This window comes from Dendrobates tinctorius, unplaced genomic scaffold, assembly GCF_039654945.1.
Source record: "Dendrobates tinctorius isolate UK_male_01 unplaced genomic scaffold, ASM3965494v1 ptg000132l, whole genome shotgun sequence".
Classification (NCBI taxonomy): Eukaryota; Metazoa; Chordata; class Amphibia; order Anura; family Dendrobatidae; genus Dendrobates; species Dendrobates tinctorius.
Window position 1 is genome coordinate 4,659,313 of NW_027361800.1, and position 12,853 is coordinate 4,672,165.

The 12,853-nt window shown below is 45.7% G+C and overlaps 2 long non-coding RNA genes across 2 annotated transcripts in view; one reads left to right on the plus strand and one right to left on the minus strand.

Moving 5' to 3' along the window:
• Positions 1-4,774: 4,774 nt before the first annotated feature.
• Positions 4,775-5,588, minus strand: LOC141048050 (uncharacterized). The gene is made up of 2 exons (XR_012219952.1): positions 5,516-5,588; positions 4,775-5,419 (listed from the first exon to the last, which is right to left on the minus strand). It is a non-coding gene; the product is annotated as an uncharacterized lncRNA (long non-coding RNA).
• A 9-nt stretch (positions 5,589-5,597) lies between these two features.
• The window catches only part of LOC141048051 (uncharacterized), a 63,869-nt gene continuing 56,613 nt past the window's right edge, over positions 5,598-12,853 (plus strand). Inside the window, exon 1 of the long non-coding RNA XR_012219953.1 lies at positions 5,598-5,707. This is a non-coding gene — a long non-coding RNA (uncharacterized lncRNA). The remainder of the gene's footprint in view (positions 5,708-12,853) is intronic.

Sequence of the window (12,853 nt, forward strand, 5' to 3'; positions counted from 1 at the left end):
CCTCTGCCTTCGTGGATTGCGGATCGTCATTAAACTTTATTGACTCTGACTTGGTATCCAGGTGTAAGTTAGGGACAGTTAGGTTGGAGACTCCTATTCACATTGTTGCCATTGACAAAACATCACTGGTTAAAAATGACATTATGTTTCGTACAGAAGAGTTTCTCCTTAAAGTAAGTTCCTTGCACCAGGAACATATTTCATGTTTTGTTATGGACAACCTGCCTGCGGGACTGGTGTTGGGGTTCCCCTGGTTACAAGTGCATAATCCAGTGATTAATTGGGAATCTCGGGACATTGTTAAATGGGGTCCCTATTGTTCTGAGAAATGTCTTGTTACTGTGTCTGTGTCGTCCGTGGGTCTGGAAGGTATTCCGGAGTGCCTGAAAGATTATACAGACGTTTTCTCCGAAAAAGAGGCCGAGGTTTTACCACCACTCCGCCCATTTGATTGTGCCATTGACCTGGTTCCAGGTGCTAAATTGCCCAAAGCCCGCTTGTATAACCTTTCAGGTCCAGAACGGGCTGCAATGAAGGAATATATTTCCGAGAGTCTCTGTAAGGGACACATTCGTCCTTCTGTTTCTCCCGTGGCGGCAGGGTTCTTTTTTGTAAAGAAAAAAGACAGTGGTTTACGCCCATGTCTCGATTTTCGTGAGTTAAATAAGATAACTGTGAGGAATACGTATCCCCTTCCACTTATTCCTGATTTATACAACCAATTGTCCGGAGCTAAGTGGTTTTCGAAACTAGATCTATGGGGAGCGTATAACCTTATCCGAGTCCGGGACGGAGATGAGTGGAAAACTGCTTTTCTCACTACTGAAGGGTTGTTTGAAAATTTGGTCATGCCTTTCGGTCTGACCAATGCGCCAGCAGTCTTCCAAAATTTCATAAACTACGTGTTCTCTGATTTTATTGGATGTTTTATGGTGGTATATTTGGATGACATACTGATCTACTCTCCTGATAAACAGGCTTACATTGGTCATGTTCGGGCAGTTCTCCAAAGGCTCCGGGAGAACTGTCTCTTTGCTAAACTTGAAAAATGTCTATTTTGTGTTCAAGAACTGTCGTTTCTGGGGTTCATTGTGTCTGCAGAAGGGTATCGCATGGATCCTAATAAGGTGCAGACCATTGACGAGTGGGTTCAACCTTGTGATTTGAAGGCTCTGCAGCATTTCCTAGGGTTCGTCAATTATTATCGTAAATTTATAAGGGGGTTCTCACGGGTGGTTAAACCCCTCACAGACATGACTCAAAAGGGGGCTGATATCAAGAAGTGGTCAGCCGCAGCGGTAGCGGGGTTTCAGTTTTTGAAAAAATGTTTCATGTCTGCCCCGGTTCTTATTCAACCGGACCCGTCTGAACCATTTATTGTCGAGGTAGACGCCTCAGAGGTGGGGGTGGGGGCGGTGTTGTCCCAGGGACCCGCCACTTTGGCCAAGTTGAGACCTTGTGCCTTTTTCTTGAAGAAATTCTCTCCTGCGGAGAGAAACTATGATGTTGGGAATCGAGAACTTCTGGCCGTAAAGTTGGCCTTTGAAGAATGGAGGCATTTTTTGGAGGGGGCTGTCCATCCTATAACCGTAATTACAGACCACAAAAACCTAGCTTACATTGAGTCAGCTAAAAGCTTGACTCCCAGGCAGGCTAGATGGTCTCTTTTTTTTTCCCGATTCAACTTCTCGATCACTTTTCGGCCAGTATCCAAAAATGTCAGAGCGGATGCCTTGTCATGCAGTCTAGATCCGGTGTCCCCCCCGGAACCTCCATCCTCCATTCTTCAGCCTGGGGTGGTGGTGGCAGGTGTTTTTATCATGTTGGAACGGGAGATTCGGGAAGCCCAGTCTCTGGCACCTAAGCCGGTGGATAAACTTTTCGTGCCAGCTCAGTTTCGTCTCAAGGTCCTCCGAGAGTTCCATGACTCAGTTCTGGGTGGACATCCAGGGATCTCGGCTACCCAGAAGGCCATTGCTAGAGTATTCTGGTGGTCTTCTTTAGCCTCTGATATTGGGGAATATGTGTCTGCATGTGATGTTTGTGCCCGTGCAAAAACCCCCCATAACCGGCCGGCCGGGGGAATTGGTGCCACTGCCAATTCCTGAGAGACCATGAACCCATTTGTCCATGGATTTCATCACCAACCTTCCCCCCTCCAAGGGTAATACCGTCGTCTGGGTTGTGGTGGACAGGTTTAGTAAGCAGGCACATTTTGTACCTATGGCAGCTCTACCTAATGCGGAAACATTGTCCAGATTGTTTGTTGCGCATGTGGTGCGGTTGCATGGGGTACCCTTGAATGTGGTGTCTGATAGAAGAGTGCAATTTGTTTCCAGATTTTGGAGGGCTTTTTGTAAGAGGTTGGGTATTGGTCTGTCCTTTTCATCCGCTTATCATCCAGAGTCTAATGTGCAGACCGAGCGGACTAATCAGTCTCTGGAGCAAATGCTGCGTTGCTTGACCTCAGCCCGACAGGATGATTGGTGTTCTGTGTTACCGTTGGCCGAGTTTGCATTTAACAACCGCACTAACCAGTCTACGGGTACATCTCCCTTTTTCTGCAACTATGGGTCTCATCCACATTTTGGAGAATTTTCTCGTTTGAATTCTGGGTGTCCTGGGGTGGATGAGACGATCCAGCGGTTGGAGGAGGTATGGTGGGAGGTCCAGAGTAACATTACTAAGGCTCATGATAAATTTAAATTTTTTGCAGACAAAAAATGGTCCGCGGGACCTGTGTTTCAGGTTGGGGATAAGGTATGGTTATCCACCAAGAATATAAGGCTCAAGGTCCCCTCCGCGAAGCTTGGACCCAAGTTTATAGGTCCCTATGAAATTACCTAAGCAATTAACCTGGTGGCTTTTCGGTTGCGTCTCCCGCCATCTCTGCGAATCCCAAACGTTTTTCATAGGGCCCTTTTGAAACCTGTGAGGTCCAGTGGGGAGGGACCATCAGTTTCTCCGCCACCGGTTTTGGTAGACGGGCAGTCCGAGTACGAGGTGGAACGAATTGCCGACTCCAGGTTGGTCCGTCGTGCCCTTCAATATCTGGTACATTGAAAAGGCTACGGTCCGGAGGAACGCTCGTGGGTTCCTGCTCGATCGGTTCATGCGGATCGGTTGGTCCGGGCCTTTGACGCCAAGTATCCTGAGAAACCTGGGGGTCCGGTAGCCCCCCATTGAGAGGAGGGTACAGTCATGATCCAGGACGGGGTTTCGCTTTGGCCCGTCCTGGTCAGACAGGGGGTTAATTGTTTCTGCCTCTCTCTGGCAGAGGGCGGCTATTTAATGCTCACTGGACCTGGGCCCGGCGTCAGTTATACTCCTGCCCTCGGCTGAGTTAAGTGACCTCTTGTATACGTGTGCCTTGTGCCTGATAACTTGCTTGCTTGTTTGGTTGTGATCCGATTCTGTCCCTGTTACGAGTTCTGCCTGACCCTCTTGTACTGCACTACCTCTTGTGTATGACCCTCTGCTTGTGACTCGACTGCTCTCTGCTCGTCCCTTTGGTACCGCACCGCCCTCTTGTGTATGACCTTTGGCTTCGTCTGACCTCCCATCTGCTTGTCCCTCCTGTACCTCGTTCACCCGTATTGTGTATGATCTCTGGTTTCCCTGACTCTGAGTGTTCTTCCATCTTAGCAAGCAGGATGCTAAGCCCCGCCCGCTTGTGGTCACATGACCGTAGGTCCCGTGCCTGCTTGCTAATACTTCAGCGTGCAGGTCCTGTGCGTCTGTACTTTCCAGCTGCTACCGTCCCCGGGACCCATACAACACTGTTGAGTCCCTGCTCAGCGGAGGCTGCATGCTGGCGCTGTCAGGATCCTGACACTAAGTGTTGCTGGTAACATCCCGCTCTGGAGCAACATAGATTCAGTCTTTCTTCCACAAGACACAATCCTCTCTCTAGTCTTGCTGACCAAAGACTGCCTCTGAAGCCAAGCCACTTAAGCCCCAGACCATGTGACTCTTCCCCCATGTGACTGAACACATGACTGTGACATCACACAGGTCCTGTCAGCTCTGCAGGTGGAGATAAGGTGGACATTCTCCCACCCACTCTGATGTCCACAGAAAACCAGCCCATTTATGCAACTTTACTTAAACCTCACAGCACGTAGTGTGCTGTAGGAAATTACTCTGAGTTTTGCCATTACCTCCCCTTCAGCACTTTACCAGTGATTTTGTCACTATATATTTATTTAATATTGTGGTAGTTCATCTCGCTCAGTGGTACACAGAGGTAGAAAACAGGAACACTGTCTCTTCAAATCTTCAGTTGGTTTATTATATGGTGGCATAAACCAAGAAGAAGGGGAAAGTAAACACATCCCTTCAGGCAAAAACAGAAAAACAACTAAGAAAACAAAATGCTGTAACACAGTCCATATGTTTGCAGGTAGCAGTCCGCTCTGGAGAAACACAGGTTCAGTCTTTCCTCCTCAGGACACAAACCAGTAGAGATCCTCTCTCTAGCCCTGGTGATCAAAGACTTCCTGTGCAGCACAGCTATTTAAGTCCCAGACCACAAGTGCTCTATGGATGTCCACATAAAAGACAGCCCATTGTGAAAATTAGCTTAACCCCTCATGGCACTTAGTGCGCTGGAGGAAAATATTCTGGGTTTCACATCACTGACATTATTAAGCACAGTGACACATATCTCCCCTCTAGTACTTTACCAGTGACTTTGTTACATATATATATATATATATATATATATGTAACAATCTACAACCCCTGGCAAAAATTATGGAATCACCGGCCTTGGTGGATGTTCATGCATTCAGTTGTTTAATTTTGCAGAAAAAAAATCAAATCACAGACATAGCACAAAACTAAAGTCAACTCAAATAGCAACTTTCTGGCTTTAAGAAACACTAAAAGAAATCAAGAACAAAATATGTGGTAGTCAGTAATGGTTACTTTTTAAACCAAGCAAAGGGGAAAAATTATGGAATCACTCAATTCTGAGGAAAAAATTATGGAATCACGAAAAACAAACCCACAAAAAACACTCCAACACATCACTAGTATTTTGTTGCACCACCTCTGGCTTTTATAACAGCTTGCAGTCTCTGAGGCATGGATTTAATGAGTGTCACACAGTACTCTTCATCAATCTGGCTCCAACTTTCTCTGATTGCTGTTGCCAGATCAGCTTTGCAGGTTAGAGCCTTGTCATGGACCATTTTCTTCAACTTCCTCCAAAGATTTTCAATTGGATTGAGATTCGGACTATTTGCAGTCCATGACATTGACCTTATGTGTCTTTTTTTCAAGGAATGTTTTCAGTTTTTGCTCTGTGGAAGGATGCATTAACATCTTGAAAAATGATTTCATCGGGGCGTGGCCTGGGCAGCAAAGGAGATGGTCGCATGTTGATCCTGCTTCCGGCTCCAAGCTACTAATTTTCCTGAAACAACAGCTGCAGATCGATAAATTTTGAATCCCCCCACCCCTCACCAAGTTTGGAAGGCAACGTGGACCCCCGAGGCCAATAAAGACTTACAGCGTGCAGGAGGGCCGGGTCTGTGAGGAGTGCTCTTCGGATCTCCCTGTGGCTGCTTTCTGATTCCTGCCTGGGTGAAGAGATTTGCTGCAGTGAGCGACCGCCCTGGTGCCTGCTGGTCGCAGCGTTTGTGAACAGTGACCTGTAGCAGAGGACCAGGGAGGCGGTGGATAGGAGGAAGGCACGGAGAAGGTGAGAGATCAGGTGGGAAGCCCTGGCTGAGAGACTGTCTGTAGTGGCTGCACAGACTCGGCTCCAGATCCATCTGCAGACGGCAGCTGAGTAGGAGGAATGGGCTGTGTGAAGGTCTGGGCACTGGATCCTTTACTGTCCCTGGGAACAGATAAGAACGGGCTGAAGCCCCTAACCCACTCCCCTCCACACTTTTAACCCCATAATTCAATTTAGCCTGCATTGACAAGGGTTTTTTTTTTCCCTTTTTTTCTCATTTTTTTTCCCTCTCAAAACTGAAAGGGACTGTGCTAAGAAAGCGAAACTAAATACAATTATCTCAACAGCCCCATCTAGTGGCCATACTGTGAATTTATTTTCTTTTAACTATTTTCATTTATTTATTTTTTACTTTTTTTCCTCTAAATTCATTATCAAATGTGCTACGCCAAGTTAATCTTCTGCAAGATACTCAATTAATCTCACTCTTTCATGTCCAAGTTGTGATGATAGCCTAACATGCTAAAAGTAGCACCCCCATGGATAATACACAAAAAGAGCGTGAAAAACAAACAATCAAGTCCACCGCCGACGAATGTAAGCGCAGTGCACGTGGAGGTCTAGAAAAATACCTAAGGAAACGTTCAGACACCGCTCATACCCCTTCAAAACACGCTCCTAAACAATCAGACTCAATCGACAATATGGAAGAGTCTGAATACAGTGGTGAGGGTTCAGATTGCGACTCCACTCTTGAGGATACTGCACCGATCTCTAGGGCCTTCATGAAAAAACTAATGGCCCAAAACATGAAATCAATTCTCGATGAGATCTCTGGAATGAGCTCGGATCTGCAACACCTGGGACAAAGAGTAGAAATGCTCGAATCCGCTAAAACTGATGAGGTAGATGTTATAAACTGCCTACATGAACAGGTCCTACAACAGCAACAGCACATAAATACAGCCTTATTGGCTGTAGAGGACAAGGAAAATAGAAGTAGGAGGAAAAACATTCGCCTGAGAGGTATTCCAGAATCCTATGCACGAGAGTCCCTGGAAAAAGTCTACAAAGAGATCTTTGCTAACCTTCTCGGCCAGGAAAGAGCGATCTCTATCACTATTGAACGGGTGCACCGTGCATTGAGACCAAAGCCGAAACCTAATGAACCCCCCAGAGATATTATTTGAGGTCTTCTCAGCTACGTTGACACAGCTGCTATTCTAGCGAGCACTAGAGAACAAGATTCAATCCTATATGACAACTTTCAAATTCAACTCTTTCAGGACATAGCCCCTTCAACGCTCACCAAGAGACGGATCCTCAAGCCTCTCCTGTCAGAACTGAAAGCGAAAGGTTTGTCCTACAAATGGCTATATCCTTTTGGTCTTGCCATCAACGTTGGAGATCGACAAGTCTCAGTGCGTACTCCGGACAATCTAAAAAATGCTTGGGAGACGTTGGGGGTCTCTCCAATAGATGTTCCCTCCTGGATGCCGATCGACACGAATTGGAGACTACCCCAGTTAACAAAGCCACAGGATTGGTCTCTAAAAAAGAAGCATGCTTCACCAAAGCACAAAAAAGTGGTCCCTAAGAAACACCCGGTTTGATCTCTATCTCGTTACTGTTTCTGTATCTTGGAGACTTTGAGGAGAATGAGTTTCTATGGATTTTTTTAAAGAATGGAGCCTATCTTCTGTGACCCCTCTTTAGCATTATCTCGGTCATGGACCGGACTTGATGAATCTCCGCAAACCTAGCGTACACGGCTTGTGGATAATTTTTCTTCAGTGGACTTTCTTTTGGTTGCATCTTTAAAAAAAAAAAATATACGCTACAAGATCACAACTTGGACTTCCTCGCCTATGTTTTGGTTATGTGAAGCCCCCCTGTGATAGGCGAGTGGTTGTCTGTAAATAGTTCATTGTTCACTTATTTTTGTTCTCTCTTCAGCTGCTTGGACGGGAAGGGGGGCTGCGGGACACACGCTGATTATGGCTAGTTGGGTGATTTTGGGCTCGATCACTGTGGCGTCCTTTAATGTTAAGGGGATCAATTCCCCCGCTAAACGTGGCCAAATTCTTACGCTCCTAAAAAAACAGAAAACACAGATAGCTTTCATTCAAGAAACCCACTTTAAACAGGGTAAAGTTCCTAACATGGCCTTATCTTCTTTCCCTACCTGGTACAACAGCTGTAATTCATCTTCCTCTAAAGGTGTTAGTGTGACACTTAAAAAAGGTACTCCATTTACATACAAAGACAGTTTATGCGATCAAGAGGGTAGATTTATTTTTGTAAAATGGCACCTGGCCAATACGATGGTAACCTTTGCTAATCTGTACACTCCCAACTCTCATCAGGTACAATGGATTAACAAAACACTTGATACACTACATCTATTTAAAGAAGGTCTGCTGATGCCTCCAGTGGCTCTTCTTCCATTTCTTTGAGATTGAGAAAAAAAACTCATGTCAAAATTTAACTCTCTCCACTTAATAGACCAATGGTGTACTTTTCATCCTACCACAAAAGATTTCACATTTTACTCCCCCTCCCATGACTCATATCATCGAATGGACCTCCTTCTAGTTCAGGCACAAGCACTACAGCTAGTTAAGTCCTCCTGGATAGGTTTGTTCACCATATCGGACCATGCCCCTGTTTATATGGATATTGTTATTACCACCCTGCCCCGAGCTGCAATAACCTGGCGATTGAACAAATCACTATTAGAGAACCCTAGGAAAGTGGAGATATTAAAAAAAGTCATTACCAGGTTTTTTATTATAAATATCAAAGAGGGCCAACCCACACCTATGGTTTGGGAGACACATAAGGCAGTTCTCAGGGGAGAACTTATCTCAATTAGCTCTTAGGCTAAGTGTACACGTACCGGAACTCTTGCGGAAATTACCGCGAGAATTCCGGAATTCCAGTCCGCGGGAAAATCGCATTTTAAATTCCCGCGGAAAAACTAGCATTTTGCAAGCATAATTAGCTTGCAAAATGCTAGCGTTTTCCAAGCGATCTGTAGCATCGCTTGGAGAACTGATTCACAGGTTGGTCACACTCGTCAAACATAGTGTTTGACAAGTGTGACCAACTTTTTACTACTGAGGCCGCCTATGCGGCATCAGTAGTAAAAGATAGAATGTAAAAAAAAAAATAAAAAACGGTGTTATTCTCACCCTCCGACGTCCCGCTCATCCGTTCCCAGTAATCCTTTGCGAAAATGCCCGCGATGACGTCAGTTCTCGCGGGATCGCGACGTCTCGCGGTAATTCACGTTGACGTCGCGCGAATGACCGCGAGACTTCGCGATCCCGCGAGAAGGGACGTCATCGCGAGCATTTTCGCAAAGGACTACTGGGAACGAGAGCGTGGAGAGAAGCGGGAAGGCTGCGCGGGATGTCGGAGGGTGAGAATAACAATATTTTTTATTTTAAATTCTATTTTTTACAGGGATATGGTACCCAAAGCCCAGAGGACAGTCTTCTCTCCTCCGGACCATGGGTACCATCCGCAATTGTTCTGCTTACTTTCCGCATGGTGTGCACAGCCACATGCGGGAAATAAGCGGAACAATGCATTCCTATGGGTGCGGGATCGCCGCGATTCCGCAAATTAATGAGCATGCTGCGGTTTTTACCGCGAAGCGATTCCGCCGCGGTAAAAACCGCAGCATTAGCACAGCATTGCGGAATCCCATAGGAATGCATGGGATGCTTATTTTTCGCGTTTTCGCGGCAAAATCGCGCGGTTAAGACCGCCGCGGAAACGCGAAAAAAACGCCATGTGTGAACTCAGCCTAACACTAAAAAACAGAGACATAAGGAAATTATGTCTCTCTTGCACCAGTTTAGTGCAGCAGAGAGAATTCACAAGAAATCTGGTTTGCAGAATTCTTGCCAGGACCTCACCTCCCTCCGCAACAAACTCGAAGATCTACTCAACAAGAGATCCACAAAGTTATTTATGCATCGTAGACACCGTTTCTACTTACATGGAAACAAAAGTAGTACATTAACAACACAAATACTTAAAAAACAAAAGGAAAAAAGTTTATAAGAAGCACACACACTAATGCAAACAAAAAAGTAAACAGTTCTGACGAGATTGCTGAGGCCTTCAGGCAATACTATGAAGCACTTTATAACCTAGAACCGCATAGTTCTATGAGTGACTGCTCTTCTGCTGCTACAAAAATGCAAAACTTTTTGGGCCTTCTCTCCCTCCCAAAAATCCTTCCTAAAGATAGAGAAGTCCTACTTTCCAAACTGTCAATCAAGGAAGTCAAGGAAACTCTGCAAACCATCCCAAATGGTAAATCCCCGGGCCCAGATGGTTTTTCGGTTATCTATTATAAAAAATTCTCAGATATCCTCCTACCACATTTAGTTAATCTTTTCAGCTCTTTTCTTGAAGGGAAGCTCCCATCTCGGGAGACATTGGAAGCTTATATTGCTATTATCCCAAAAGAGGGGAAAGATGACAGCCTTTGCAGTATTTACTGTCCTATCTCGTTACTCAATACCGATATAAAATTGTGGGCAAAAATATTAGCTTCTAGAGTCAATTGTATTCTAGACAAGCTAGTTCACCCTGACCAAGTTGGTTTTGTTAGGGGGAGAGAGGGTAAAGATAATTCCACAAGAATCCTCCATGCTATAGCTTATGCTAGATGCTTAGGGATTCCCCTCTCCATTCTGTCAACCGATGCCGAGAAGGCTTTTGACAGAATTAGCTGGAACAACATGTTGAGTACCTTGCAGAAATTTGCTTTCCCTCCCCCCTTCATAGATGCTATTATGACTCTTTACGCGGCTCCAACTGCTAAGGTCATGGTGAACGGGATATTTTCGGATCCTCTGGAGATAAAAAAAAATGTAACTAGACAGGGCTGTCCTCTTTCCCCTACCCTTTTCGTCTTAGTAATGGAAACCTTGATCCAGAAAATTAGACAAGAGGTAGATATAAAAGGTCTTCAAGTAGGGCGCCTGGAAATCAAGACGGCTGCCTTTGCCGACGACCTTCTAATTCTGACTTCAAACCCCAAAACAGCTTTCCCCAAACTCTTGTCTATGCTTGAAGATTTTGGGATTGTATCTAACTTTAAAATAAATATGGGCAAGTCAGAAGCTATGAGGCTAAGTGCACACGTACCGGAACTCTCGCGGAAATTACCGCGAGAATTCCGGAATTCCAGTCCTCGGGAAAATCGCATTTTAAATTCCCACGATTTTCCAGCGGAAAAACTAGCGTTTTGCAAGTGTAATTAGCTTGCAGAATACTAGCGTTTTCCAAGCAATCTGTAGCATCGCTTGGAGAACTGATTGACAGGTTGCTCACACTCGTCAAACATAGTGTTTGACGAGTGTGACCAACTTTTTACTACTGAGGCCGCCTATGCAGCATCAGTAGTAAGAGATAGAATGTAAAATAAAAAATGGTATTATTCTTACCCTCCGACGTCCCGCGCAGCCATTCCCAGTAATTCTTTGCGAAAATGCCCGCGATGGCGTCCGTTCTCGCGGGATCGCAATGTCTCGCGGTAATTCGCGATGACGTCGAGACTTCGCGATCCCGCGAGAACAGACGCCATCGTGGGCATTTTCGCAAAGGATTACTGGGACCGGGAGCGTGGAGAGAGGCGGGAAGTCTGCGCGGGACGCCGGAAGGTAAGAATAACAATATTTTTTATTTTTAAATTCTATTTTTTACAGGGACAGTCTCCTCTCCTCCAGACCGTGGGTACCATCCGCAATTGTTCTGCTTACTTTCCGCATGGTGTGCACAGCCACATGCGGGAACTAAGCGGAACAATGCATTCCTATGGGTGCGGGATCGCCGCGATTCCGCAAATTAATGAGCATGCTGCGGTTTTTACCGCGAAGCAATTCCGCCGCGGTAAAAACCGCAGCATTAGCACAGCATTGCGGAATCCCATAGGAATGCATGGGATGCTTATTTTTCGCGTTTTCGCGGCAAAATCGCGCGGTTAAAACCGCCGCGGAAACGCAAAAAAAACGCCACGTGTGAACTCAGCCTGAATGTTTCGGCTTCTGACGCAGAAGTCTTATCACTTAAACGCGAGACCCCCTTTAAGTGGCCCGAGATAAACTTAAATACCTAGGGATCTTTTTAACCACAGACCCCTCTTCCCTATATAAACACAACTTCTTACCTCTGTTGGAGAAAATAAAAACTTTACTCAATAAATATAACCTCCCGTACTTATCTTGGTTAGGTAGAATAAACGTGATAAAGTCTTATATATTCCCCACAATTTTCTACGTTATGAACATGGTCCCTATTCCTCTCCCCAACTCGTTCTTTCTTACCGCGAATCAACTAATCACAAACTTTGTATGGATAAATAGAAGGGGAAGAATTCCATAAAAAATTTTAATACTGCCAAAGGGAGTCGGAGGTCTGGGACTCCCTGACCTCAAAATGTATTACAACGCCATACACCTTGCTCGTTGGATAAAACTGATCAAAAGCAATTCAGAAAATTCAAGTTCTAACCTAGAATTCATCTTATTAGGGAAAAAAGGAGAAATCAATTTATGGTCATCCGCAGCTCCCCCTCCTCAAACGTTGGATATAATTAACGTATATGCTCATGTATATTGGTCGCCCTCCCAGGGCTGTGGGGTACTTGGTACCGGGCCAGTCTCTCAGATGGGAATGTCACAGCAGTGGTGACCCAGTCCATGGCCCTGGGCGCCCAAGTAAAAGGGAGATTGAATGGTGAAACGTAGTTGAAATGAATAGTTCATGATGCCACCTGTGGTGTTCGGCAAGGGAGGTGTTAAGCCGACGCTGCATGCAGATCCTCTGGGACTTATGGTATGGCGCAGCAAAGGTGTTATAGCTCCCCACAGGTGGAGCTGTAGTCCCAGGGCAGTGTAGATGTAGAGGCCAAGGGAAGGCGTAGGTGAGGCAATGTCAAGCACCAAGATGTAGCAGTGCCGGGTGTGTTGGCGCAGGAATAAGTGGAGGACACCAGAGCATGCAGTTCCAAAGCTTTACTCACAGTCTGTTGTGCAAACAGGTGCCTGCCTCCGCGCCGTGTCCTCCGGGTCAGGGACTCAGTCAACCTCTAGGCCAGATGGAATACTCCTTTACAACACTCCGCCAACATGTGCCTTTCTGAAC